Source organism: Triticum urartu, unplaced genomic scaffold, assembly GCF_003073215.2.
Source record: "Triticum urartu cultivar G1812 unplaced genomic scaffold, Tu2.1 TuUngrouped_contig_7051, whole genome shotgun sequence".
Taxonomy (NCBI): Eukaryota; Viridiplantae; Streptophyta; class Magnoliopsida; order Poales; family Poaceae; genus Triticum; species Triticum urartu.
In genome coordinates, this window is record NW_024117864.1 from 6959 (window position 1) to 17756 (window position 10798).

The 10798-nt window shown below is 38.1% G+C and overlaps 1 long non-coding RNA gene across 9 annotated transcripts; it reads left to right on the forward strand.

Annotated features, from left to right (window-relative positions):
- The first annotated feature begins 891 nt into the window (after positions 1-891).
- LOC125531411 lies at positions 892-4495 on the forward strand. Of its 9 annotated transcripts, XR_007293217.1 has the most exons (8): positions 892-1397; positions 1499-1539; positions 1681-1774; positions 1906-2021; positions 2096-2171; positions 2762-3647; positions 3743-3814; positions 3914-4460. It is a non-coding gene; the product is annotated as an uncharacterized LOC125531411 (long non-coding RNA). The 9 variants fall into 9 exon arrangements; XR_007293221.1 differs by having other exon boundaries at positions 1906-3335; positions 3418-3647; positions 3914-4495; XR_007293218.1 differs by having other exon boundaries at positions 1906-3335; positions 3425-3647; positions 3914-4495.
- Positions 4496-10798: the final 6303 nt, after the last annotated feature.

The following is a 10798-nucleotide window of genomic DNA, read 5'->3' on the forward strand; positions in this document are numbered from 1 at the left end:
AATAGTAGAAAAATTAAAAAACTTCCAATTTTTTTTTGTGCGGATAATTTGGTGCGTGAGGTTCGCTGCAATTTTCAAATAATTTGGACATCTGACAAGCTCTCAGCAAAAAAGATAAATTGAGGGTCTGTAAAAATGTTTACTGTTCATGTACTGTTTTGGTTCAATTTGTCTATTTTGCTGAGAGCTGCTCAGATGTCCAAATGACTTGAAATTTGGAGCGGGTCTCACGCATCAAATTTTCTACCGCACAACTTTTTTGTATTTTTTTGTTTTTTATCTAACAAGATGCAAATGAGCCTGGGCACCAAAACGCCCTACTCTCATTATTTGTTCATATTCAATCTACAGAACCCGTATGATAGCTCACAATTTAAAGTAATAAGTTAATATTGTTGTGTTCAATTATATTCTAGGTCCATGTTCTCAACATCTTAGTAGCACCATTTTTGGATTGTTTTTTCTAATTTCGCTCACAAATAGTACAAAATGGGTGTGGGATACTGTTTCTCCTAAGATTTTTTAACACAGTATAGACGCATACCCTCATATATGCCACAGGGGGATGCCTTCTCCCATTGTTTTTCTCGTAGCAACGCACGGGCATTTGTGCTAGTATATATATAATAAAATAATAAAGCATGGATTGACTCCGTGGGTTCACCGTCACAATATGTTTTCCCCGTTAATTTACGCTTTCAGTTAAAAATCAAAATATATTCAAGGTGGTACTAAATTTTGTCTATGCAATACTGTCGACTCGATTGACTGCTACGTTCTTTCTTGGTCGCTTAGCTGGGCTGCGATCCAGTTGGGCCTTGGCCCGAGTAGCCAGGGAAAAACGTTTCATTTTAGCAAACAACACCCTGTACTTTAGTATATTCAGCCCGCTGTCCTTTTTAAAGTGACGGATGGCTTCCTTCGATGTATGCTCTCCTCGCCGCCTCTACCCGCCGCCGCCCTCGGGCTTCTTCTCCGACCGTCCGCCGCCGCCCGCCAGTCTTCTTCTCCAGCCGTCCGCCGCCCGTCCTCCTTCCCCTCCGAATCTGCCCCTAATCTTCTCCGGCGCCGCCCATAGCCTCCTCAATCTCCAACCTATTGTTCTCGTGCTTCTCTGATTTGGATCGAGATAGGAGTCTTGGATCGAGTTAGGGTCCGTGTTCTTCTCCAACATAAAGCTACGGAGTGTCCTCAATGGAGGGTCCTGTAATAAGAAGGAAGGATCCTCGACCGGAATCTGCCCCAGGCAGGACCTCAATGGCGACTTGCAGGCCCGGCCTCTCTCTCTCTCTCTCTCTTTCGACTCCCTCTTTTTGCGACCTCAAGAAGCTACGGCGGCTCATCCTCGAGGCCAAGCTCGTGCAATTCCGACGACTCCAGGCCTAATTTGTTTCCTGGTCAGTTCCCTTTCCTCTGAGTTTTTTCTTGTTCCTCCAATGGACCTGTCGATAAATGCAGAATTGTGACTAGCACTTCTCCCCCCTTTGTCTTATTGCAGCTCTATCTGGTCCAAGTGATGCGCCAAGGGGATTTGCACCAGTAAGTTAGTTAGTTCCCTTGAGAATTTCACATGGATTCGGCTATTGATTCACATGGTGTTTGACTGCTTGTTTCATCCAGAATTCACACTATCTTGCATAAATTCAGTTCTAATTTTGTACGTAATTATTCACGTTTCAGGCCTTCAGGATTGTTCAGTTTCATGCTAAGAAAAAAATAGGGTTGAGGGGAACCACTTCTTTGGCGTGTTGTTCCAATAGTTCATGATGATGAGGTCCGACTCCATAATATACTAGCATTTTATTTAAATGCCAATGGGTGCACCAACATTTAAGCAAGCAGTTTTTATGCATTTTCCTTTTTAGCACATAGTGAGCAAATTGTTCTGACTGTGCAATTTGATAGAGTCCATGCCAGCGCAACTCTCGCAATTCTCTGAACTCTTTCTGAAGTATACTGCAAGATTCGATTATAGTGTGGCCTTCAAATCAGAGCTACAATATTGCCTTTGTAGCTGCATGGTGGGTATCAATTTTTGTTATCACTGATCTTCCCAAACTGAAGCTTAGAGAGATCAAAATGTTACATGCTGTAGGGCCAGGAGTGAACTAAACTCGTCCGACAGTGTTCTACGGTTCGCCGCAACTTCGTAGGCCGGTTTTCCACTTGAGGTATGTAGACAAGGAGGATTGAAATCATGGTATTTGGTTCTCTGCAATCTATAGTAATATGTCTTTGGTCTTATTTTCCTACTGCTAGTTGTGTTTGTGGTACATAACACTCTGATGTTGAAAGGGTGGATCAGGTCATGGAGTACCTATGCCCCCATCGAGTAGCTTATGCATCCTATATTTAGCTTTTCAAGATTATTAGATGTTTTATGTCAAGATGAATACATGGATAGTCCGCTATTTGCAGTATTGTTATAATTGCTCCCTGCTTCCGATAAAATGATTTCTTTTGTTCATTAGAGTTACAGTATTACAATGCAATGGTTGTTATAATATGGGGAACTGGTTAATTATAAGAGAGTGTCACATATGAGGATGAAAGCATGGATCAGCTCCTGTAGTAGTTATCTTTGATTTACGATAGAGTTTACTTATGGTTATAGAATGGAACTTTGTATTATTTTGCCATCCTATTTCCTTTTTGAAAATAGCTACAGCAACTGTCAGTTTAAATTGATGCGAGCAAGTAAATAACGCAATTTTCTTAATAACTTTTGCCGCACATATTGTAACTGTAAGCCGCTATTCAGGATCAAGGTAACTCTCTATGTAATTCCAGAGCAGAGGTTTATAAGGTAACTCTCTATGAAACAGATGTTTTGTGAACGAGCAGATTTGATGTTTGATTTGCATAAACATGGGAAATTCATAGTTATTTACTATTCAAATTTGAAGCTAATATGGTATTTGATTCATGCATAGGGCTGAAGGTTTTACTCAAATTCGTGTTATACTAGAGTTAGCGCCTAAAAAAATGTCTGTATCTCTTGGGGGAGGAGGTGGGAGAGATGTAGCAGGTAGAAGATGGACCGTGGATAAGAAAGAGGAAGGGATAAAGTGTCAATCGGCAATGAAAACTTTAGTATTTGTGATGTAAATTTGAATGCTAAAGTTTGAATTTTTTTCCTGGTCTTAATTTTTTCTTTCAAATGCAAGTGGATTAATCTGCATAAAATTTAATAATATGTTGTATTCAACTTTATTTGGATTTGCCTTCCACTCATAGGTTGGAGTCTAGAGTTTACGCATACCGTTGCATCAGTATTGTTGCATCATGGTCAATTCTCTTGGACAGATAGCTGAGGCCATTGCATAATTTCAGAGGTACTTATAAATATAAAATGGCTTTCTTTAGCAAAAATGCAAAAGTTACGATGTTTATTTTGATAACCTTGACAATGTCAAGTACATAGAATTGGAATGGAGCCGAGCAACCCTGGTTCATTGTAACTGGTGTTTGCTTCACATCGAATCATTGAAGGAGTATGATGCTGCTTTGGAAGGAGGCTTTTCTCAATCTGTGCTGCTTTCGGAGCGAGGCTGGGCCACATCCACACTATTGTCGCTCGCCTGCCTGGGCCTGGGACGTGTTATTGAAGCCTTCACCATGCTACAGAGGACAGTCATGAAGCTCAGGTTTTTATGCTCTAACTATGTATTGAAAGTGTCAAGGCAAGATCAACCTAATGATATGTTCGTGGAGTCATAATTTTTTTGTTTCTTTCTATTAGTGTTAGAAGACAAGTTGGCTTCGTATATTGGCGAAATCTCAACCCATGTTCTTCAGTTGGCTTCATATATTGGTGAAATATCAACCCATGTTCTTCAGTTTGCATTAAGTGCAGACAATCTACTGTTGTTTATTTACCTTGCCTTGAGTACAGATTCTACTTTGGCTGCAGGATGTTGACACTTCGCTTGCTTCTGATAAGAATGCTTGGAAAGTTATAATGAAAAATGGAAAACTTGTGTAGTTTTACAAGACAAGTAAGCGCCTATGACTTGCAGTCATCTCCTTTCCTATCCAACACAACGCAAGTGCGCACGACAGCTAGCACAACAAACAAACACCAAGCAAGCACACGTACACAACAGTAGCATGTAGCAAGCTATCACCCACGCGCCCGACACAACAGCCGACTCGGGACTGGATGACCACGACGTGCGTGGGTTGAGGCCTCACCGAAGGAGCGGCGCTTGCGGTGTCTGCATGTTCGGCCTCGCTACACTCCAGAATTGTCACATCACGGAGCGCTGCAGTAGGGCAACGATTCTGCTAGAGGTAAATAGGGGTTTGGGGTGCTATTGTCCAAGATTGTGCTACCAAGGATTGTGGATCTTAACTATTAGACTATTCATTTGTAATCTTAATCTATAAAAAGAAAGTAAGGTTGTATTGTATTTAGCACTCTTGTGATAAGAATGCTTTTTTTGTTGTTCTTATTAAAACATTGGCGTGCAGCATCCATAGACAATGTGATTACTATATGCTTTAGTTCAAAACTTTATGTTGTTGTACATTGTCATCACTTACAGAGGTACGATGCATATAATTTATTTGTAAGTTTCATTAAAAAAAACCGTTGCTGTTGATATATCTATATGCATGTCAATACCTCCAAGCTATAGCTACCCTTGTGAGAAGGTGTAACCAAAGTTGTCAAAACCCGGAACCGAATTGATCGGTTGAGTTAGAACCGAATGCCCATGCCTATCTGTATATAACACTTCGGTTCATGTGTCTCCATCCAGACCTCACGACCGCGCATGGTCGGTTGTGGCCGTTGCCACTGCGTGTCTCTGACATGGACTTGCTCTGGTCCGGCTCCACCATGCTGGATGTCGTGAAGGCTGTAGTCCAGGAGTTGGGGACGGGCCCCTATTTCAACTTTAGCATGGCTCTCCATTAGCAATATATTCGAAGTGCCAAGGTTGCAAAAGCCATATCCGTGGCAATGATGTGTTTATTGTGATTTGAGATGCGTATTTTCTGCCTTATTGCTTTTTCCTATGTATGCGATTGATTGGGTTAGATCTATATAGGGTCTTGATATTGCTATAGAGAAGTTATAATAGTTCTTCATCATGATTTGTATTTGACCATAACAATCGTAAGACAACTATGAATGCTTGACATTTTCTCCTGAACAAATGCGGCTATTAGTTTGTATTTCATCTAAGTGCAGTGCAATCAATTGAAGTTATTTTGGAAGAACATACATCTGATTATCTTTGGTTTTACTATAGTCTGTAGTAGAGTTAAAATTGTACATTTTGTGAACTATTCTGTTCCAATATCTCTTTCTATACATTCTATAAGGTTATCTACTATGTGCATTTGCTTTCGCCATTATTGTTCATGCCCTACTCTCTGTGCTAAGAAACATAGTTTCATCTTACCCCTAAGATCAGTACAAGTTGGGAATGGCCTTGGGTGTATTGTAATCAGGTGGACACTATTGCCACTATCAACAATGCAGGAAGAAGAATAGGCAGGCGACACGGGTGGAGCTTCTCGAGCCATATTTGTTGTGTTTAATGCATGTGATTTTTTAACCCGTTGCAATGCACGGGCCCTTTTGCTAGTTATACAAAAGTGTGGACCTTGGAGAGTTGCATGTAACATGTGGCAGGCCTTCCCCGACTCGCATGTCGACTGTACGTAGTGCTAGGCCCAAATAGTTGCATCTTGTACGTGGGCGCTAGGATTTTGTGTGTTCTTTTTTTTGCGGAAGAGGATTTTGTGTGTTCGACCAGGTTACTTCGGTTTCTTTATTATAAAACCGAACCGGCCGAACTTAATTCGGTTAGTATAAGTGAAAACCGCATTTTACTGTAGCAGCAAGAAAACCCGAAATTTCGGTGTCTTCAGTTACGGTGTCGGTTCCGTCTTCGGTCCATCAGTTTTTGTGCCCACCCCTAGCTATTACCACTTCAGCTAGCGAGGGTATCTGATTATTGAGTTGTGCGAAAAATATAAGAACCAAAACAATCGCACATCCGAGTTTTCTTTTTTGAAATTTTGAACATAAAACATTTGTTTGAAAAAAAGGGGAATGTCCTATGAAATATGTGAACAATATTTTGAAAAACTCAAACAGCTTTGAAAATCGGGAACAATTTCCTAAAATACTTAACAATATTTCTAAACTCTAGGGAAAAAATGAACATTTTTTTCGAAAGGGAACTTTAAAATTAGAAATATTTTTAGAAAACACAACATTTTTTAAACACTGGACACAAAATTTTGAAATACAATTTTTTTTGCAATTCCAAACAAAATTCATAACATGAACGTTTTTTTTAAACTCAGGAACAAAATTCGAAAACATGAACATTTTTTGAAATATGCAAACAATTATTGAAATAGGAACATTTTTTGAAACGGCATAAAAAATTAAAACATGACATTCTTGAAATTTTGAACAATATTTTATAATGAGAAATTTTTTTGAATCTTCCAAACAAATTTGGAAACATGAGCATTCTTTGAAATCAGCGAACAAGTGTTTAAATGGAAATATTTTTTAAGTCCCTGATTTTTGGAAAAACTTATGAAGATTTTGAACAAAAACATAAAGAAAAGAAAAGAAACAGGAAAAAAATGAACAAGGGAAACCATCAGAAAGCAAAAAAACGAGTAAGATTCGGTTCATGAAATTTCTGAAGTGTTCCCAAACCCCCAAAAAAAAAACAGCCTGGAACCTTCCAAGCTCCCAAAACCGGATACGATACTCGTTAGCTGCTGATAATATGGGCTGGCCCAATTTGATCCCTAGCTTGGTCAGGTCTATGCGAATGATTGACTATTTGTGCACACTGCGTCAAATAGAAAAAGTGCCGAACGGGAGCTCCCCAGAAAATACTAGAGCAACAAGTTAGCGAGCGCTCCTTGGGCACCCTCCCAACCATCACTTGAGGGCGGGCTGAGAGCACGCCAAGTGGGGAGTCTCAGCCGCCGTCACGTGTCACGTGCTAGGCGCTCCGATTTTTTTTCCACACGCGTTTTCGGTATTTAAAACGGTTTTTCGACCTTTTGGTTTTCCACGGTCTTCCTTAGCTTTCGGATCAAAAATTAGAAAAAAATGCGCGAAAACACTTTTTTCCCGCGAGAGATACGGCCATGGCTCTCGAAAACGGGAAAAAAAACTTAAGTTTTTTTCTTCCGCGGGAGCCATGGTTATGCTTTCGCGAGAGGCACAGCCGTGTCTATTAGAAACGATAAAACACGTTTTCTGTTTTTTCTTTTGCGAGAGGCACGGTTTTGCTTCCGCGAGATGCACGGTTGTGCTTTCGTAAGAGGCATAACTGAGAAACAAGAAAAACGTGTTTCTGTTTATTTTTCCTTTCGCAAGAGGCATGATTTTGGTTTCATGAGAGGCATTATTGTGCTTTCGCAAGAGGCACGGCCATGCCTCTCATAAACAAAAAAAAATGTGTTATCAGTGTTTTTCCTTCCACGAGAGGGACAATTTTGCTTCCGGAATAGGAACGGTTGTGCTTTCGCGAGAGGAACGGCCGTGCCTCTTTCGGAATAGAAAAAATGCTCACGGTTTGGTTTTTTTGTCAGGTTTTTTTGTCCGACTTTTTCATAAAAAATAAAATTCATCAAAACCTATTAACATGAGATCTAGATTTGAAGATCTCGATGCGATGAATCTATGGGTGAAAACAGTTTGAGATTTCGACGCAAGATTTAAACAATAAAACATTTTGAACAAACGTATATACGAAAAAAGTGAAAACTCCCCGCTACGACGAATGGCGTGCAGTTGGAAGTGAACTTTGAAAGCCGTACCCTTTAATTAGTGATTTCACAGAAATACACATGCAAATTAGGTCAACTACCTCATCATTGTCCAAACTGGGCCGCTCCCCTGCCCGTGCTTTCGGAACATCCCATGTGGTGGGTAGGCGCGCCCCAAGATATTTCTTTTCTTTTTTCCTTTCTTGTCTCTTTTCCTTTTTGATTTCTTTTTTCTTCTTTAAAAATTATTGTAATTCAAAAATCGTTTTGAACTTGAAAAAATGTTCACAAATTTTAAGAACTATTTCTATTCTCTGTTTTAAGATTATCAAGAACGTTTAAAAATATTTACAAAGTTGATTTTTTTTCAAACCAAAGAAAATGCTCGTGAATTTGAAATATGTTCGTCTATACGAAACAACTTTCATGAATTCGAAAAATGTACCCAAATTGGAAAAACATGATCATTGATTTAAAACATGTCCACGAATACAAAATTTTTGAAAAATGTTCAAGAATACAGTGCAAAAAGTTCTCATAGTTCATAAAAACATTTCATACCATGAAAACGTTTCAATGTGTTGAAATATGTTTAACATATATTCTAAAAATATTCAAAATGCGTATTAGAAAACCCGGTGAAATCCAGAGAGAATAACATCGAGAAAAAAGGAAAAAGAAACAGACCAGCAGTTAGATAAAAGATAAATCTGTCCAACGACCCGAGCGAATAATGCGTTCCGAACCTGATTTCTTTTTTGAACACAGTACAGACGCAATCGCTCCGAATCTGAGTCGGCATATCAACTTGAGATTTACGAAGTTATCGTAGGCGGCTCGTCGTCGACAGGAATGTCTCCTCCCACTGAAAGCGCGTCGCTGGAAATTCTGAAATAAATCCAAGAATAATGCGAGCATCAGGATTTGAACCCCGATAGGCTGGGAATATCACTGTCCCTCTAACCATCCAACCACAGGTTGGATTACGTGAGAACCTGATTTTTGTGCAGCCCAAATGCACGAACAAAAGAGGTGAAACGAAATAGTGTTCATGGAAATGGGTCAACCTGCTTCGGTCCGAGCATGGCACTCTATGGTCCAATATCAGGCAATCTCTTGGGTCTATATGGCGTGTGGGGCGCCCTAGTCGTGGCAACGCGCAACCCCCCCCCCCCCCCCCCCAGACATATTGGGCCGGCCCATGCGTGGGGCGGGGCCCCCATTTTTTCCTTTTTATTTTCTTTTTTTGTTTTATTCTATATTCAAATAATTCAGAACTGATTCTAAAATTCAAAACATTGTGATTTGTCATAAAAACAGTTCTTGAATCAAAAAATGTTTGCGATTCAAAAGAATGAACTTTTTAATGTTTTTTTGTTTTTGAGAAAAACTTTTATGAGAATTTTATAATAATGATGACAATTTTAATATTTCATGAACAAATTTTGAATTCGATGAACAATTTTTGAACTTGATGAGCAAAATTTGTATTCAAGAACACTTTTTGTTTGAAAAAATAAATGAAGAAATTTTTGAAATAAATGAATAAAGTTAATGCATGATGAACATTTGTTGAAAATGATGACCAAAATTTGAATTTAATGGACATTTTTTGGGTTGGTGAACAAATTTTGAATTTTGGTGAACATTTTTTAAATGCCATGAACAAAAGGTCGATTCGTTGAATATTTTCTGAATTCTTCGTTTTTTATGGTTATGAACATTTGTCGAATTCGATGAACAATTTTTGAATTCGATGAACGAAAAAGTGTTCGTGAATTTGAAAAGAAAATTTGCAAAAACCCTGAAAAAGTAAAGATGAAAAAAGAGGAAAGAAAAGGGAAAACAGAAAAAAAGGAGTGAAGAAAACAGAAAACAGAAAACAGGAAAAACAAAAAAAACTTGGGGGGGGGGGGGGCTCGCGACCCACATGGGCTACCGGTTCACCGGACGCCATAGAATATTTTGTACTACTCTTATAAAAAACTGAGTTGGTGATGATGGTATGCCTGCCATCCTACAGTATCGATTGCCCGATCTATAACTGACGGATAGAAAGCAAATTATGATAACTTTGCAAATAGATACCCGACCCCTCTCCATATTTGCATATAAGGCCTTCTCTTGTTCATTTTTGTCTCCCATAAGAGAAACAATTCGTATAAATGCATCTTGATATTCCGTTCAACGCATGAGCCTCTTAGTAGTATTTTATAAAATCTGAAAAAAATAAATCTAGCACGTTAACGCAACAACAATGTATGATGTTACAAAATTCCGTATAAAAATTGAAATAGTTTTTAACATACAAAAATGACAACCTACATTGATGAGTCTGATAATGGGCCGAATGTAAAGCCGAAGTTATATTTCAAATTTGACATCAATGTATTATTCAGTGTTGAATTTCTTTTTTTCGATTTTTGAGTTATATTTCAAATTTTGACTTGAAATTTTGTGACAACCTACATTGATGTACTGTGAGTGTGCTAATTTTTGTTCATATTTTTATGAACACTTTAAAAGCACAATGTGAATTCAGTGCCCTACGCGCCATATAGAATCTGCCGAAATCCTGTTTTTATGTTTATTACTCACCCGGTTTTTCTTTTTATTTTTCCCTTTTCCTTATTTTCTATTTTTTTCTTTCAATTTATTTTTTTGTTTTCCTTTTTCTCTTTCATTTTCTTCTTCTCTAGTTTTTCACTTTTACCCTTTTTTCTTTTAAATTCTTGAACATGTTTTTGTTCACCAGATTCAAAAACAATGTTCAAAAATATAAAACAATATTAAAAAATACATTTTTTAATCAAAATTATGAATTGATCATCAAGATTAAAAATTTCTTCACCGAACTAAACAATGTTAATCAAATTCTGTTTTTCATACATCATTTTCATAAAATGTTCATCAAATTCAGATATTGTTAATTGGTTCGTCATTCTTTTTCAAAAAAAATTTCTTGAATACAAATTTTGTTCATCAAATTTGGGATATGTTCATCAAATTGAAAATTTGTTCACCCAATAGAAAAATGTTC